This window comes from Erithacus rubecula (assembly GCF_903797595.1).
Source record: "Erithacus rubecula genome assembly, chromosome: 6".
NCBI classification, from domain to species: Eukaryota; Metazoa; Chordata; class Aves; order Passeriformes; family Muscicapidae; genus Erithacus; species Erithacus rubecula.
The window spans coordinates 34,764,071-34,782,550 of NC_136688.1; the positions used below are offsets into that span (position 1 = coordinate 34,764,071).

General features: G+C 36.0%; 1 protein-coding gene across 4 annotated transcripts in view; it reads left to right on the plus strand.

The window, feature by feature from the left end:
• The window catches only part of NUBPL (NUBP iron-sulfur cluster assembly factor, mitochondrial), a 79,464-nt gene that overhangs the window by 30,199 nt on the left and 30,785 nt on the right, over positions 1–18,480 (plus strand). The window lies entirely within an intron of this gene.

Consider the following 18,480-nt stretch of genomic DNA (forward strand, 5'->3'; position numbering starts at 1 on the left):
TCTGGTTGATCTTAGCTATTACCTCTTGTTTAACAGGATAAAGTTGCTTCCATGAGTAAAATACCTCTGCTTGTATTTAACTTCCTAAAACCATATTCTTAAGAAATAGCTTATCTTATTAGCTGCATAGAAACAATTTAAATGACTCCCTAATCTAGATTTGTAGTATAATGTAAGTATAAGAAGTTGCTTTGCATTCAGACAAGCTGATAAAATACTTAGTTCTTAAAATAGTTAATTCAGCCTGCTAGAAAACATAGATTTCCCAGACTTTTGCTCTAAAAGCACTGGTGATATTTCATATTTGCGTTTGCTGTTAGATGATGGAGAGGTTTTTTTTATTTGTTTGATAGCATCAAGACTATGCATTCCCTCTGTGAAAAAGTTTGGATATGTTTTCCTTTTTTTCCCATGTGAACAAATCTGTTTTCCAGCTGAATTGCTTAGTTTCCAAATTCTGTAATGGGGTCTTGTTGACTCATAAATACATGTGTCTGTAATGAGTATTTAAATGCTTCTCTTACACTTGTAACTTTAAAAAATTTATTAAATTCTTACTTTGTTAAATATATGCATAGTACTTTTTGTATATACTTACTGAATGTGACCAGGTGTAATACAGGTTTGTTGGATAGTGTAACTGGTAGATAACAGGCAGTAATAGTGAAATATTGAGTAGTGAGTGCTTGGTGTTTCTCTGGTAATGCATATCTCATGAGCAAGGATGGTTTTCTGCAACACATATTGTTCTCTTTTAGCAAAATTTGAAGGAAATGTGCCTTATAATACCAAACACAATAAACAGATCAGGATACTGTGTTACTTACATTGCCTATATATTCATGCATGTGTATCAAATTAGAATATAAATGAAAATATATTGATTCTATAACAAAAGAATTGGTGAATAGAAAAGAATGAAAGTGTTGATTTTAAGCTATTGAAAGAACAAGAAACACAGAAGGTAATTATTTTTCACCTGTAGCGGAAGTGAATTTCAAGCAGTAATGAAACATATGATCTTCATAAACATATTCACAATTCCTTCTGTTAAATATATCTCTAAATTCCCCAAAATTCTGTTGTGTCTGAGAAGTGACTTCTTTGCTAACATAAGATGTACTGTGTGCCCATTTACTCTTCGGGATGGTCTATCACTTGTCTGGGTTTTAACTCCTATTTCCCTGTCACAGTTACTTTATGTAGAAAGTCTTTCACTTCTGTTAACACTTCTTTTGAATCTTTAGGTGAGATAGAAGAGAGTGTTATTTTTTTTTAATTCGAAGTTTTAAAAGATCACTCTTTTCTCTAAAGCTGTAATTAAAGTCCAGGTAAGGAAGCTTTAATAGCTTTCCAGTGTCATCCATGGCACTGGGCTTTTTCTATGCAGTTCTCACTTCACTTGAGAAACTGCCTACTCTTTTGTCTGTTTCCATTTACTTTGTTCCTTTACTCTGTGTATCTTGAATCTTGATGGTATTCGGTTCAGATTAAACAACCTACCTCAGAAAGCACCATCTTGCTATACTTGTTGTGGGAGAGACTTATGATTAACCTTTAGCTAAGAACAGTAAAGATATGATTTTTTTTTTTTTTTTTTGAGAGCTGCCGAGAGCTTGTACTTGAACAGTAATGGGTCTGAAAAGCTGTTGAAATAAGTATCAAGTAGATAGGTAAGAGCCTTAGACATAAAAAGATGATTAAAAAAAGATGTAAGGCAAGAAAAACTTGCTCTCTGATTTGAAGTACTTTTTCAACAGGATTTCAAATACCATTTCCACTGTCCCATACACTCAGTGTGGCAAGTTTTCTAGCACCATTCTCTTTTCTGTCTTAGGACATCTTGACAGTTGAGCAGCAAAAGAGAAATTAGAAGGTTGCAGATACAAACCTGCTTTTTATCTTGGAATATGTTGTGGCAATTATTCTGCCAAAAGGCTCTGAGAAAGGAAGTGGCACTCTGCTGACTGCCAATTTACTATCTCCTATAGTCAGCGAAGCAGTACAAATGGAGGGGATTTCCATTTGTTTAGGGAGTAATCAGTGAAACTTTTAATATTTAAGATAGCAAGTGTTGGTTTCTCTGATGTTGGACTCACTCTCTTATTTTGTGTATGTTACCTAGTTGACCTATCAGGAAGAAAGTCAATATTCTGCACACAAGTCTGCTTCTCTTTTAAAAACATTAAATAAAAATGGGACTACAGATAAAATACAAGTGCATACTTTATTATGTAATGTTCTCCTTGTATCTGTCCTGTCAATAGATAAAGTTATATCACTACTGGAAGCAAGTATTGCCTACACAACCTGGGCTACAGGTACCAGTAGTTCTGTTTTGTGTGAGCAGTCCCCTTGGAACTAGCCTAGAAATCTGCTCTTTTTTTCAAGGCATGGATCTCAGGTTGATGAACACCCTTAATAGGATTTCTTACCCTCACATGAGATTTTAACCGACATTTTTGCAGGTTAGTTAGATCTTAAGAGGCATGACTCATGTATTTCTTCCTTACCATAGTTTTTAAGAGTATCCAGAATATTTTTTGCATCTTTAGTATATTATGGCTGTAAAGCAGCACCTTAGAGCTGCTAAGTATTTGTGAATCCTAAAGGTTCCTTTGATGTGCTTGATAAGGATGAAGCCATGTTCCCAGAAAGATGTTTTTCGTACAACAGTTTAATTCTAATGAGTCCCTCCAACTCTTTCTTCCTGCTTATTTTAGCACCACTTTAGTCTCTGTTTTCGTCAATGTATGTATTGAAAGAAAATTAAAAAAAAAAAAAAAAGGTTTCACTGGGAAGAATATAATTATAAAGGAAGAATACAGGAAAGTTAGCAGAAAGCAAATTAAATAAAACTACTAATGCAGAGCCATTGCACATCAGCAAAAGGAAGTGGAGCCTTGCACTTTTATGCTTGGACCAGCATTATGCCCTGTAAATTCATGTTGAAAACCATAAATTAAGCAGAAGAAGGATCAAAGTTATTTTACTGGCTAACCCAGAGCTGAATAGGGCTGTAGTCTAAAGGTTCAGCCTTATCTTTGAACTCGGCTTACATGATTATTTAATCTGTACATAATTTTGAAAATTTGACTAGCAGTGAGGACTGTGTATGCTACTTTCTTTCAAAACCAGCACCTGACAGAGGTAGTGATGGTAGTAATTATATAGTGGAGTATGTGAATCTATGTTTATGTACTTAGACCTTTTTGTACCATAATTCTCTCTCTGATGCTTGGTTATCATACATAGGTACTTGCAGAGTATATCATGTTGTCACTGTGAAGAAAATTAACTCTACTGCACCCAGAATCAGCACATATATATTATAGGGAATAGGGAAGATATAGACAGATGGATAAAATAGTCTTTAAAATATTGAGCAGACTATGGGTTGTGAGGTCTGGGTTATTTCAAGAACCTGAATGAGAAAGCTGCCATAAAAGCAACTGTTGTGTGAATAGGACAGTAAAAACTCATATTTAAAGATTTGGGATTAAGGTAACTTGGAAACAGAAGCAGTATTTAATTTTTGGAAAGCAAATACTATGGAGGCTATATTGTTTAGGGTTCCTGATCAGTCTGAAGTGACTCCTCTCTGTAGAGGAGATATAGATATTCAATACTATTTATGTTTGAGGTGCATTACTTAGTAAATTCCTACATGCAGTTGCTACTATTTGACAAGTGTGTACATAGTTACTGGTATCCTCCTTTCCACCATTTATACTGGAGAGGTTGCAGGTGTAGACTGGGGCCAAAATTTCTTAAAGTCTGGTTTGTTTAGCTATATGTTAATGCTGCACTTGAGAAGACAAAAATAGATAAAGTATTGAGGGCCAATGTAAAATAGCTACCATGCTGCCATTGGCTGTTTTACTGTGTACATTCTAGGCAGCAGAATATTCTCTGTGTGATGCCTGTAGGTATCGGTCCAGTCTTGACGAGTATGTGCATAACACTCTTGTGTTATAGCTCATAAATTCATTCTGTAAATTTTCAGCTTTGTACTGCTTTATGTGTAGGTGTGTATAAATGCATTTCTTATAAACAGAACAATGGAAAAACCAGAGGAAAGCTTTCCACATTAGGAGAAACAATGTGTGTTTGATTTGAAGCAATAAACAGCAAGAACAAAGTCGCTGAGGTAGTCAAGTACTCCATGCTGAGCTGTCTGCCAGATTGGGTAGTATGGTTTCCTAAGAGTTGTCCTTTGGCTTCTGTTTGTGACTATGTATTGTCTTTTGCCTTACATTTTTGAGACCATGCATATTTTGTTCTGTTCCTCTGCAGTGAATAACCATCTGGGAGATGCAAAGGCATACAAAGACTAGTATTTACAACTTCTAAATAAATATAAACATTTTTCTTTGGTACTTTTTCATATTTATAAAATAAATATGGAATTTATAAGATAAAAATATAAAATAAAAAACCTTTTATCTTTTGAGCACAATACATTTTATGTTCCTGGTTCTCAATGTCTTTGCATATGAATGACATATATCTGTTAAGAATGCCTGAGATCAGTGTGAATGTGTCACTGGTATTCATCGTGACTGGTGTCCTTCAAAACCTAAATCTGTTTTGCAGATACATACACAGTTGCTAGCTTTTGATTGTATGTGCTCCCTTGCCTGTATATTCTCCAGCAAAGAGCCATCAGGGTGATGCTGGCAGGTGAAGCATGTAATGTGCAAAGAGACACTGAGGAACTGGATTTATTTTGTTTTCAGACAGTTAAAGAAAGATAGGAACTGCTGTTTTGAACTACCTAATGGATACATACAGAGAAGATGGAAATGGGTTCTTTGTGGATGTGCACCTTAATAGAACAAGAGGTGATGAATGTATGTTGTAATATATAGTAAGAAGTGTGAGGGGGCGTTGGTGATTTGTTTTTTTAAAGTTGAAGCAATTTCATGTCAGAACGTGTTGCCAGTAGAGATTCTCGAAACTCTTTCTTGGAAGATATTAAGAACTTAGCTGAGCAAGAATCAGAGTAACCTGCGCTAAATTGTTTCTGTTTTGTGCAGACAGATCCCTGAGGTCCTTCAAACCTAAGTTGTTCTGTGAGTCTGGGATTAGTTCTAAAATTGGCATTCCACTGCCTATTTGACTGTAGGTCTGTAATTCCATTAAAGCTCAGAGAGAAGAAAATGGTTCTGCCTATCACAGAAATCATTGGTTAGAGCACTCAGTCAAAACCTAAACTGAATGTAGGTGTCTCTCTAATATGACTACCTTAATCACTAAGCAAGGGAGTCATGCAATTACATGTTGCAGTGAGATGAGTGTGTTTCAGCACAACAACTGAGACCATCCTTTCCTCAGTAGCATTTTTCTCTTTAGACTGTGGAGGTGCTAAGGTAGAGACATAAAAGTCAAACCCAAATAGGCCTTATCTCTTGAATGAGCATCTTTAATATGAACTATGAAAAAAACAGAATACATTTTTTGTTTTCCTATATATCTCTTGTTTTTGTAGATGTACTTTCATCTAGGAGAGCTTTAAAGCACACATTGATGTGCTCTTGGGCACTAAGAATTGAGTATGGATGGCATAAAGAAGTTTTGCTGAAGATATTTGGCAATTTGTTTGCATTAGCTTTAGCAGTTTACTGTCTAGGATAGAGGCCTCTGTGAAACTTGGGAGTTCTTGCCATTCTCTGTAGTGCATGGAGAAACATCTGTCAATTTTGTTTCTTTGTTTAATCCTGCTGTCAATGTCAGCCCTGGGTATTTAAAAGTCTAATTGGACCGAAAAATTCAAAGATGGTAGCAAAAATCATCTTTAAAAAGCAAGTAGGATAAATCTTTTGTGTCAGATTTTTTTAGACTAAAGGCAAGCAGGAATAAGCGCAGGAGTGGACCCTGGAGATGTGACCTGAAGGCTGCCATGTTTTAGATGTTTTCTAAACATGAAGACTGGTGGTATTTATTTATATGGAAAATTTCAAAGTGTGGACTACAGGAGAAACCTAATGCCAATCTTATCTTTTTTTTTTGTCCCCCACTAATAAAGGGGCCTGTTTTTTTTTTTTCTAGCTGTTGTAGGTTAAATGCAAAAATGGATGTTCTTATTGCTGCACTGAATATTGGAGTGCCTCAGCAGTTGGTGCCCTGCCTGCAGGAATGGAAACTTAAACCAAAGCCTAGCCTGGAGCTGCTGCATACCTGGGATGGTGGGAATGCATCACTTGTCATTCCCAGTGGTACTATTTGAGAGATTATTTCCCCTCCTGGATTTACCTCCACACCCTCTGGCAGTGTTCTTAAGATAATAGGTGTAAATGTTGAATTTTAAGAATAGCAAAAACTTGTCATCCTTTAGATCAATTTCTGAAACAAATTGGCAGAAAGCACCCCTTTTGCTGTGTTTCATCACTTATGTGGTAAATGTCAAAGATGAAATTATTATTAGTGCGGGCAAAAAACTGTCTTATCAGTACAAAATTAGTGAAATGGTATTGGTGGATAGGAGGGAGTAGTGAAATGGTAATTAGCTGAGAATGGCACATATTGGGTCAGGAGGAAGACAATAGCAATTTGATAGCTCTGATTTTTTTTGTAGCTATATTTTCAGCGAATTGAAAGGATGCCCAGAATAGTAATAGTGAATCAATGCTGAAAATTATTCTTATTGTGAATGTAAAGAGCAAGTGAAGAAGGAGCACTGCTGTGATCCAGATGATTTTTTTTTTTTTTTTTTTGTGTGGGTTTTATTTTTAACACTTTTTGGTTTAGGAAGAGAACTCTGTCAAGAGATGAACATTGCAGGCATTTAACTTGTGTTTATGGCACTAAATTTTCAAAACATGAAAAGAGTGAGATGGTGCAATGGGAAATTTTAGCAAAAGGGGTAAGAAATGTAAATAGCTCTTTGTTTTTCAAACTTTTATAGTCTTTCTGTATTCTAGTACAAATGTAAGAGTCTATGCACACTTGTTTGTGCATCAACAGAAGATATGTACTAGAGATATATATGCTTAGTGCAGATTAATACTGTTTTCCTCTTTCTGTGTTTTGTGATTTGGCAAATATCCATCCAGCTTAGGACACTTGCTGATTTCAAAACTGACATGTGTTTGACAATATTCATGTCTTTATCCAATTTATCTCCAAGTATTTGAGGCAGATAGTCAGTAGCAGGTATTTACAGTTTATATTTCTTAGAACTAAACAAAGCTGCTATATGTATATGTTTATATATTATAAACAGCAAATATGTAATTTTTTTGCATATTTGTGGTGCATAATTATAAAATACAGTGTCTTAAATTCTTACTTACAGTGTTACTACAGGGGAAGATTTGCCAGCTTTTCCATAGTTACAAAATATTTGTTCTGTGTATTTCTTCAGTTTTGAGATGCCTCAGCCTGAGGTGGACATAGAGATGGTTAATTCAGGCTAAAATCTGCCACCTTTGGCAAAAGGAAAAAGTTAATCAAAGCAATAGGAGCAGTTGCATCTTTAGGGAGTTGGAAAGGTTTTCTATTTTTATTTTTGTGATCTAGAGTATGAGAATGAAAAGATCTGGACATTTCATCCCTAAACAAAAGATGATTGGTATTATGTATGTGTTCTATTTAGAAAGGTCCTCTGCTGTTGGAAGTATTTTTGAAAAGAAGAACAGCACTCAGTAGTAAATAGTGGCTGACCTGCCTGTGCTAAAACTGCACTAGGATATGCCACTGTGACTGCATCTACAGCTGGAAGATGGTAAAAAACTCCAAATGCTTGTGAGATTTTTCTTAAGTCTTTAATAAACTTTCATTTAAATCACGGAAAGTAAAGTTTCATTCTCTTATTTTATCACTGAAATGAAGGAAACTGTTTCAGGGGCAAGATGAGATGAACCATTCATACCTTAAAAAATAATTAAAAATTCTTATGCTCATTTTTTTGTTGCGTTTATTTTGCTGAGATTAAAGGACAATTAAACTGGTTTCTTCTTCAGAATGGACTTGAATCAGTGGAAATCTCTACACTAATTTCTACACTATGGTTCAGTTGTTACAAATTCCTACTACAGGAATTTGTATAATCATTAGTAATTTGCTCATATGTTAATAATCACCTTGAAAGCTCCTGTCTGTCCAGAGAGAACTGCCTTTACCAGTCCCAATCACTATGTACATATTTAAAGGAAATGATGGTACTTTCTGGAGATCAGAAACTGAACGTTGATGCAGAGATGTACTGTAGCCAGAAGTGTGGGAGATGACAGAAAGCTCTTTCCACTACACTGTCCCCCAGTTGGAGTGCTTCTATTGTCACCCTTTGACTTGGTGTTCCTGTGTATTTTGGGGTGGGTGTGGCTGAATGAATATGGGCTTGATTATTTTTGTTTCCAGCTGAAGCTACAGAACCTGTTCTCTTGCTTTTCTTCCCTTAATGAAGCAGGATCCATAAAGCTCCCTGTTGCTTTATTGGCTTGCATTAGCAGCTGATATGAAAAGGGATTATAGTTGCTGAAAGGAATTGACAATCATAGAAAGAAGTGCTAAGAAAACCAGAAAAACCCAAAAACATTAGCCAACATCTTAGCGTGGAACTGAAAGCATTTGAAGTAAATGTATTTTAAGTGTCTTAGAGGATTAAAAAAAAAAAGGCAAAAAAAGCCTAACAGCATAGTGAGAATGTATTTACAGCAAACATTTCTTGGCCTGGTTCCTCAGCTGTCATGGTTATGACTGTGCAGTTACTGCTGCTGTGGGAACAGGCTGGGAGAGTGTTTTCTTTACTCTGCTTCCAGTAGTCTCATCTCTCACACACATTACACAGGTATGCATGTGTCTGCTCTCCTTTGCATAAAACAAAACAAATGCAAAACATGCAACTGTTTTGCTGGATTTGTTGACTAGATAGGCAGAGAGCTCATAGTGTCTCAACTGTGCTGAGGTTAGATTTTTTTCTTTTTTCTCCTCAAGGTTTTAGAGGAAAGTGTTTTGAGGTTTAAGGCTTCTCTGCAGCAAAGTTCAGAACTTTGTGCTTAAATTGCATCCAGCATCATTCTTGGAAAGAGGTAGTGATTTAAGCATGGTTTGAAGTGTTTGCTAAATGGGAATAGTGGTGTGGTAGAGGAGTGAGGGAAAGAGAAGGCACTGCTTGTTTCCTTCTCTAAATAAAACTTCCATTATTTATGTAAACTTCTTAAAAAAAATTGTCACCTAATGCTACTCTTCTACTTGCTCTGTTCTTCTCCACTAATAAGAGGGTTTGTTCTTTGTTTCTAGCTGCTGTTAGTTAGATGCAAAAAGGGACATGGGAATGGCTGTGCTGTGCCTAAGAGTCTGGTGTCCTGCCTGCAGGAATGAAAAGTTAAACCAAAGCTTAGCCTGGAGTCACTGCATACCTGATGTGGTGAGAATGCATCACTTATTCTCAGTGGTACTGAGGGATTACTTACCCCTCCTGGAGGTACCTTCAGACTTTGGCAGTGCCTCACCAGAATAGGTGCTCTATCTTGGAGTGGTGAAGTTTAGAGCATTATTTGGAATAAGGGGAAATTAATGGTGTAAGTCAGTTGGAGTAGGTTTGCCAAGTGGAATTAAGTGGTGCTGAAGATGTTGAATGAGAGGGCTATAAGGAAAAGCCTGTGGGAACAGCTCACATTCTGTCTCTGTCCTGTAACCTTATTGGACAACGGTGTGGAGTGAAGATTTAAAGCCAAAACTGAGCATCTCTGTTATGTGCCATGATCCTTCTTTCAGCTGAACTTCACAGGCTTATTCTCTGCTCATAGTGACAGCCCTGGAAGCCTGGAGGTGAGAGGTGCAAGTTTGGTTACTTTAGCAGTTCAGCATTTAAGGCTGTATTGCCTGCCACCCTATAGAGTGTCCTGCAGTCACATGCAGCAGTCACAACCCTCTGGGCTACAGCTAGATGTGCATGATTCCTGAGGCCAGGACTCAGTGTGTAGGGGCAGCATGGCCATCTGTGCAGGAAATTCAGTTAACTTGAAGCTTTAGCTTTCTAGGTGAATAGCTTAGCTGCTGGCCATATATAGGATCATGGCTTCTGTGGCTTTTGCATTTTGCTTGCACAGTTTTATCAAGCTAGATACCACCTGCCTGGGAAGTGAAAACTGACATATTCCCATTCATAGGTAGGTTCTCTCATATGTCTAAATGTGATATTGAGCAGTTGCTATTATAACAGCAGAACCACAGGCTTTGCAATTTTGTTTCTGGTTTGATTTTTCTGTTATTTAATGGTCACATGTGCTCAGTCAGTGTTGCCAGTGGCAGGTGCATTTAGAGAGTACCTGCTAGATTGTAAGACTTGCTTCTTTCCCACAAATGTGTGTATAATTAATGGATCCCAAATGGGCTTCAGGTTGAAATTTTATGCTCAATGGAGATTTTCTATTTCCCTTCCTGAGCAGTCAAGATGTTAGGGAGAATGTGTAGGTGGAGCTCACCAAAGCTGCTTTTTGAGCATGTTCTTTTTTTTCCCATTTTTCAGCCTTTCTTTTTCATCTTTTTCATAAAAACAGAAGTGGAACCTCACTGTCCTGGAATATTGATTGAACTTTGACACATTTTTTGCAGTACACATTAATTTTACTTATTAAATAACTATGAATGTAACTGTATAAATATTATTTTTTCAATTAATACTGAGTTAATAGATGTTAAACTGCATAGAGTTGTTTCTTTTCTTTTTAATAATCCAGCTGGCATTCTGTCTGTTGGAAGCTGACAGATTGATCCTTCACTCAAACCATCCTCCCATATCTCTTTTGCTCACAGAAAATAACTGCAGATATCCAAGAATAGCAGCAGGTTTTGTACCAGTATTCTTTGTAGAAAGTGATTATTTCTCACATGCCAAGTGATTGACACAAACGTAAAGTAATTGTGCTTAAGGTACCAGAGATGAGTGTCACGGGGCTTTTTTCTACCCTCCCCCTCCCTAACAAAGAAAAAACTGCTTTTTTGTACTATTTATGAAGCTGTAGAAGATGTTTTACTTCCTACTGTGTTTTACTCCATTAATAGTATATTTTAAAAGAAAGATTATGTTCTCCTGGCAGAATGCTGCCTTTGGAATCCAGCTCTTACTATGCAACTAAAGTGGACACCCATTTAAAATTCTTTTTCTGAAGATTCTCCTTTGCTTGGTATTAATTTCTGGATGTCCCTGAAACTCATGGTATCAGTGCCTTCAGTAAATTAATTAGGCTTAGAAGACCAGTAATACTTTTATTGTTGAAGATTCTTAACTGAGGACACTGGTGAATGGAAAAGCATGGTTCTGTGAGCATAGCAGTTATTTTAGCAGTGTACAATTTGACACTTGAACAGATTATCTGTTGTCTAATTCATAGTAAATGCTCTTACTACTCCAGGAATATGACATTCAGAATATCTTTAAATTGTGGCTATGGTATATGTGTGACTACAAAATGTGTGCAGTTTTAAAATGTATTGGTTTTTATTTTTACATCTTGTCTGTGTCTTTAATGACTGTCTTGATTTTACATCTGTCTTTAACATCCTTTCTGTGTTCTGTTATTTGTAAGGAAATGTATGTGTAATTTTTCTTTCAGCTTTCTCACCTAAAGGCATTTTTTTTGCCAGAATCAGTCCCATGGTTATGAATCTCTGTTCACTCTCATACATACTCTTGCTTACCTTCTTTTTTCACACTCTTTTATCATCTTCAATCTTCCTGTAGAGTTGAAAGGTTCTATGTTTTGTGCAGCCCTGTTGTTACTTCTTGTTGGAAGTATTGATTTTTGTACTTTGAGATAATTCAAGGAGACTATCCAACACTGACTTCATTTGCAAGAGGTGACTTTTTTGAATTCAGTGACTGCGAAAGATGTACTTGTGAATTTCAATACAGAAATTTTGGAGGACAAATTTTAATCCGTAGTTGTGGAAAACAGATTCTTTTTAAAAAATCCAGTGTTTTATTATTTAAAATTCATGTTTCAACTCAAGGCTAGTTATTTGAAAACCTGGTAGTTTCTCACCAAGAGAACATTATGTTCTGTATTGAGATTTACTGTCTTTTGGCCTCTGTTCAGTGGTCTACATCTAATTGATTCTATTTTAGTTTTTATGTTGCACTGTTTATGGTAATACTGGAGCATTTTCTTCAGCAGCATTTTAAGTTACTTGAATGACACCTATCATGTTACTTTTTCCAGTAATCCTTTTTCAGAAGGCATTAGACTGGCCTCTGTAGAAATTCCCTTTTCTGTACAAAAAAAGCATTGTACATTGTAGTTGAGAAGCAGCATTTTCTGACATTTTTAATTTAATAATTTTTAGTGTAAGTGCTGATTTAAAATCATTGTTTTAGTGATGGCCATGAAATGGTACCTATAAATAGTCTATTGGTACCCCAATAAGGAATTTACACATTTTTTTCCTTGTACTAGAAAATGAACTGCAACTTCAGGAAGTTAAATAAAATACTAAGCAATTTAGGAGCATTGCTTTCCATTGCATAGTTCAAGTATTCAGTCTTTTAACATCATTATAGAAGTATAGCCTGAAGTACATATGGGGTGTGGGCTTATTAAGTTTCTTCTTTTTGATATTTGTTGCAAACACTTGTAATAATTTCTTTGTTGTTCTTTTAGGGAAAATCTGATTCAGAGAGCTTATATAAATTTTTTGAGCTTAAGTTGGGTCCTGATAATACTGGCTTAAAAATGTATTGTTTGGCTTTGGGTTTGATAGCTAAACGATGATTTTGCTCTTGTGTATTAGTAAGGAGAACTCAAGAGAATTTGTGGTTTAGATGATGTTTTTAACATAGCTGTATCAACCTGGTGATTAGTTTACTTAGAAGATCTGATGCTAGCCCAGTTTCTTCTCATTTGTTTGCCTTCACTTAACTTTTGAGCTTATGTTTATTGCAAAAAAACATAGGAGTAGACACTTACTTATTCTGTGTTTCTTTTCCTGTTGTCATTATTCAGCAGCTGAACTACAGGCAGCTCTGTGTTGTAGAACCTGGCAAAAAAACCCCAAACAAACCCATGGTGTATTTCTAAAGAAAAGTTTCTTCAAATTATGTATTGCAGCCTGTGGCTCAAGGGTAGAGAGAGCAGCAGACCAATGATCAGTCTCTGGACTGCATAATGAAAATTTGCTTTCCAAACTGTCATCTTTTGAAGAACAGACTCTGGGAAATAGGAATCACAGTCCACAAAAGCTCTTTGTAGTGAGAGCTTGCACCTAGAGGAAGAGCCTTTTATGTGTGGTAGTGTTGATATAGTCTTCATCAGAATTATTCCTTGGCAGTCAACCCCAGAGATCATCCCCAGACTCTTGTGGACATTCCAGACTGCCCCACAGCTGCCTTCCATCTTCCCTTCAAGCTGTTCTGATATTGACTGGGCTTCCTGAAGAAGCTTAGTGTTGAGTGCTTTCCTGTCTCCTGGAGCACCATAGAGAATAAGCTCTTATTGTTGCTTTCTGGCAGGGGTTTAGTTTTGTTGGTTATACAAATGAAGGTGACAGAAAACTTCAGATTGCCTTCAGTTCTTAACATTATTTGAAAGCCAACAGGGAGGAAGAGGAGGAGGCTAGTTTCTGTATTGGTTGTTTAATTGAACAGCATTCTTCCTAGGCACTTATTTCTATAAGTTACTCTTAACCTATATAGAGAAAGAATTTCCTTCTCCTTGTGGATGCCTTTGTAGCAAACTATTCTTATGCTTCACCTCAGTTTCCCTCTGAACTTGGCAGAGCAGACTGCTCATAAAAACCTTAGGGGGAATTTGAACTGTTGCAGTGCATCTCTTTTTTCATGGTGTTGCATTGTGCAGTTTTGAGATTGGTTAAGCATCAGAGGACAAGTCGGAGGGGCAGTTGTGTTTGTTCAGAAAATGTCGAGTTGTGTTAAGCACTGTGCCATATCCTGTTACGATACTACCCAAGAGAAAGTTTCCATAGGGCTAAAAATCTTCTAGTTTGTATCTGGGGAACGTCTCATTTCTTTATATATTACTTCTGAAAGTACATTAAAAATTAGATTAAAATGTCATGTTTCATTAAACTGTTCCTAAATTATCTGTTTGCTTACACTCTGAAACTATTTACTTGTTCCTAATATCTGTATGTGTGTCTAAGCAGCATCTTGTAAGTAATTTTTTAAGGAATTATTTTTAAATATATATTCTATCTAAAAATATGTGTTTTTTATTTTAAATGCGTGTTTTATCTTAATATATAAGTGCATGTGAATAGGTATATGAATCTTTGTTTAGGAACACAATTTCTTACCTTTACTTTGTTCTGCTGTTTGCCTGTATTAAATCGTTAACACATGCATAAAGTAGTTTAGGAGAGGAGGATGGATCTGGCAGGAATAGAACTTAGGCTGCCTGCAGTGTAGCTTTTCTGTTTTTCTGATACTGGTGTTCAGAGTTTGGCTGGCTGCTGCCAAGTCTGCACCTGCATAATAATTGTAACTCTGCATGTATTCCTCTTAAGAAGAACAAATAAATAATATCTTCTGTTATTTACCAAACAACCAAGCATGAGGATTACTTCAAAATCATAAGTAGCAATCCCTCTTCTGTTATAATGCTCTATCATTTCTGCCTCATGCACAGAGGATGCTCAGGCTTCATTCCTCAGCAAAAATGTCATCTGTATCTCTGCATTGTACCTTGTGTTTAGCTTGCTGTTTAGAACCCCTACTCAAAATGCATATCTGGTATTTTGATTATGGATTGTCACATAAACAGAATGATTGATTAAAGTAATTTACATAGAAACATTCGTGGGGTTTCTGAGCAAGGGAGAATACACAGAAGCACATGGCACTTAATTACTTTGCTTAACAATATATGTCAAGTTAAACCTTTTTATAAAAAGATGAATGCTGTGCTTAAGGAAAATGCAATTACATTTCTATGCTTTGAAATGTTTTACACACTGTATACATTAGAGGGGCAAAGACATTAACACCTTTGTACATGCAAAGGTGCTGACAGATTTCAGATGCTACAAGGCAGGCTTTTGTAGCCCTGTCTGCCTATTGCTTGCAAAGGGAACTCATTCACTCTAATGTGCTGTTAATCTGAGCTCATTTTCTTGTGTGAAACCACATTTGCATACAGACACACTTCTTGGAACTCATTGAGAACATGAGGACAGTGGTCCTGATTTGGTAAATTGTTGCTTATAAACAGGATTTGCATTCAAATTAGTGTTTTATATCACAGTCTGATTATGTGTTCCATTTTAATAATGTTGAATTAATGGCAATAGTAGATTTCAAAAAGCCACTCCTGATTTTATGTTCCAGTTCTAAATTTAATTAAAATATCTTTCCCCTCTTTATTTCTATGTTGCCATTTAGTAAGAGACCTGGAATCTCTTCTGCCATTAAATAAAGTGTACACTCCTTTAACAAATTATCCAAATTACATTCAGTAATGTGTTTAATAAAAGATTTTCTTACTACTTTATTCCTGTGGGAGGGTGGTGGATGAGGAACTGAATGTCATCCAATACTTGCAGAATAGGAGCAAATAAGAGGAAGTCCAATGTGAGAAATGGGGTTATGTGCAGTGTTCCCTAACCCAAGTCTGAGCAAACCTGTATGTTTAGACACTACTGCTCACTATTAGGCAAATTGACTAGTTCAGTTCTTTCCAGAAATTATGGCTATATCATTTTGGTGCAGCTCTCCCTTCTTGCACTGAATTACAAATGACAAGAGGAAAATGAAATTTTGAGGATAATTACTTGACTACATTAAAAAAAAAAAACTCCTAAGATTAGTTTTAATTAGGATTGATTTTCCAATCTAATTTGCCACTGATTTTCACCAGTTCAGCACCACCTGCAGTGGCTCAGAGAGGTTTGTGGAGGGTAGTTCTCTTATTCAGTACTTAAGGACCTTGGCATCTTTACTATCACTTTTTCTGAACCTGTGGGACAAAAGCCTGTCTTCCTCCTACTGTACACAGCGGCAAGATGTCCTCTCCACTGCTGCTGGAATGGTGTAGCTTCTTCAGTTTTCTGTGCTTGAATTTGTAAGTATTAAAGCAGACTGCACTTAACCTGATAGGCAGGTAATTTCTTTTTCTTTTCAATCCATGAATTTGAAGAAAGTATGTGAAATAAGATGTTTACACTGCCATAAATTAAATAAAGCGTTATAATTTAATTACACTATGTGTTAACAGAGTATTTTTTCTGTTGCCTAGCAATGAGATTTACCATGAGATTCACCATGTGTGCAGGACTCCTTTATTAACTGGAGTTTTCAAAGGTTTTTAACTTTATTAGACATCATTAGTTGTAGGACAATCCAGAAAGTACATGCTGGATGTTATGGGGTTGCTTACTAAGGAAGCTTGAGGCAGAAAACTCTGGTGCCCTCTGATTTCTGTACGCTTTCTCCCCTGTTACAATGTGGAGTAAATTTTAAAAGTAAATTATTGAGCAAAACTTTGTGTATCTCCACAAATCTGAATGTCTAGGAGAGGCTTTGAGCTGCTGGTGTTTGTGGTCACCTCCTATAGTGTTGCACAACTACTTGGCATTTGCTTGGTACATTGGGTGATCACATAGAACCTGATGGAGAATAGTACTTGAAGAGTTTGGAAGAACTAAACACTTGGTAAGGCTGAAAAGAAAAGCTCTAGGTCAAGCCTAGAAAGTCACTGTTTCATAGGAGGAGCTAACTTAAAGGTAAGGTCTGCAAGTATATGCAAAACCAGACAGCTTTTAGCTTGAGGAGAAAATATTTTTAATTCCAGTTACCTCTGATAAGGGTGAGATTTGGATTGTTTTGCACTATTCCATAAGGCAGTGCTGTCCCTATAAAAGGACTTGAATTTGAGCTCCTGGATAAAAGGGGTGAAAAATACTAAATATCGAAGGTTTTTTCCCAAGAATATATCCAAGAACCAAGTGTTTTTGGCAGACAAAGTGATCAGAAACTGTGTTAGAAGGATAGTAGTGCTGTCCAGACTGCATCTTGCTGCAAGGCAGAAAGCAAGAAACCATTTATTCATTGTATTTTTTAGAAGCATTTAAGGAAGGAGAATATGATTACTGGAATTATATTATATATTGTGCGTGTGTGTGTATATATATATATATATATATATATATGTATCTATCTGGAGTTAACAAAAGACACCAGAATAAGGCTTCATAAAGATGTGGGAAGGGGGAGGTATTTTGAATTGATCCATTAATCCATTTTTAAAACTAAAACTGCCTACACCTACCTAGCATTTCAAAATGGCGTGATTATGATGAAAGTTTTGGAATTTGCATATTGTATGCAAATTTATGCATGTTACTTACAGAAGATCTTTGTGTTTAGTGGCAAATCTTCAAGGAATGTGGCTTTATTAATGTTGTAAACTACTACATCTATATAAAGTTTCAAAATTTCACCTTTATTGATTTTTCATTAGAAAAAGTAGAAATTTGGAATTCATGCCTTCATGTGAGTAAAGTGGTTTTTACTGGACCAGGAGGCTTTCATTGGTACTGGCATTTATCAGTGAATAACTAAGCAAGATTAGTTAAGAAAACCAAAGTAAAATCCAGATTTTTTTCCCCAGATCAAACAGTTTCTCTACCCGTGATTGTTTTATTATGTATATTTTTGCACAGATATGTAGTTTTCCTTTGGGTTTATATAGTCTCAATCTGATTATGAATGGTAATTGATTTTAGAAGTCTGCTAGATATGTCTTTTTTGGACAAACTGTGGATATTGTAGTTGACATAGATCAATATCAAATGTGAAAAAGCACAGCATTTGCTGTAGTTAATGTGAGTGGTATTTCCTGTTTAGCTAGATTGTCTTAGGCATGGTTTAGTGTTCCTGGAGCCTTTGTATAGAAAATGAGAAAAGGGAGGTGTGCCTGAGAGTCCTTAGTTCAGACATCTAAAATTAGAATTTTCAGCTAACGTTTCCCATCTCTGTCCTCTCATAAGTGCTCTGAAATCTTCCTTCTTCCTCAATCTGCCTTGAAAAATTCAGTTTCTCACTGAAGGGCATAGTGGGTTAGTGATCTGGATTTCTTGTGTAATGTGCTTCCCTAGAAGATCATCATCCATACAAGAACTGAATGAAAATGAATGGGTGTTACCCTGACAGGGTCGAGTATTCCTGGCAATAACTAGAGGACTGGCAAATTAATGATTTTTTTTTTTTTTTTTTTTTTTTTCTGTCAAAATAACACTTGAGGAAATAGTTAAAATACAGTGTTCTAGTTTGGCATTTTCCTGTTTTAAAGCAGCTCATGCAATTGTATCTTGTATATGTTGGGTGAATCAGAAACATACCATATAATTTCATTATATTTGTTGGGAAATGTTTAGATAAAGTATAGGTAGGCTGTCCATTATATAGAGTAGGCCTAGGATAATTTCTGTTCTCATTAAGAGAACATTTATCTTGGTGCACCATGCTCTAGGGAGTTTTTTGGCTCTCCTAGAAAATCTGTCCTAGAAAAAAAAGTGAGTAAT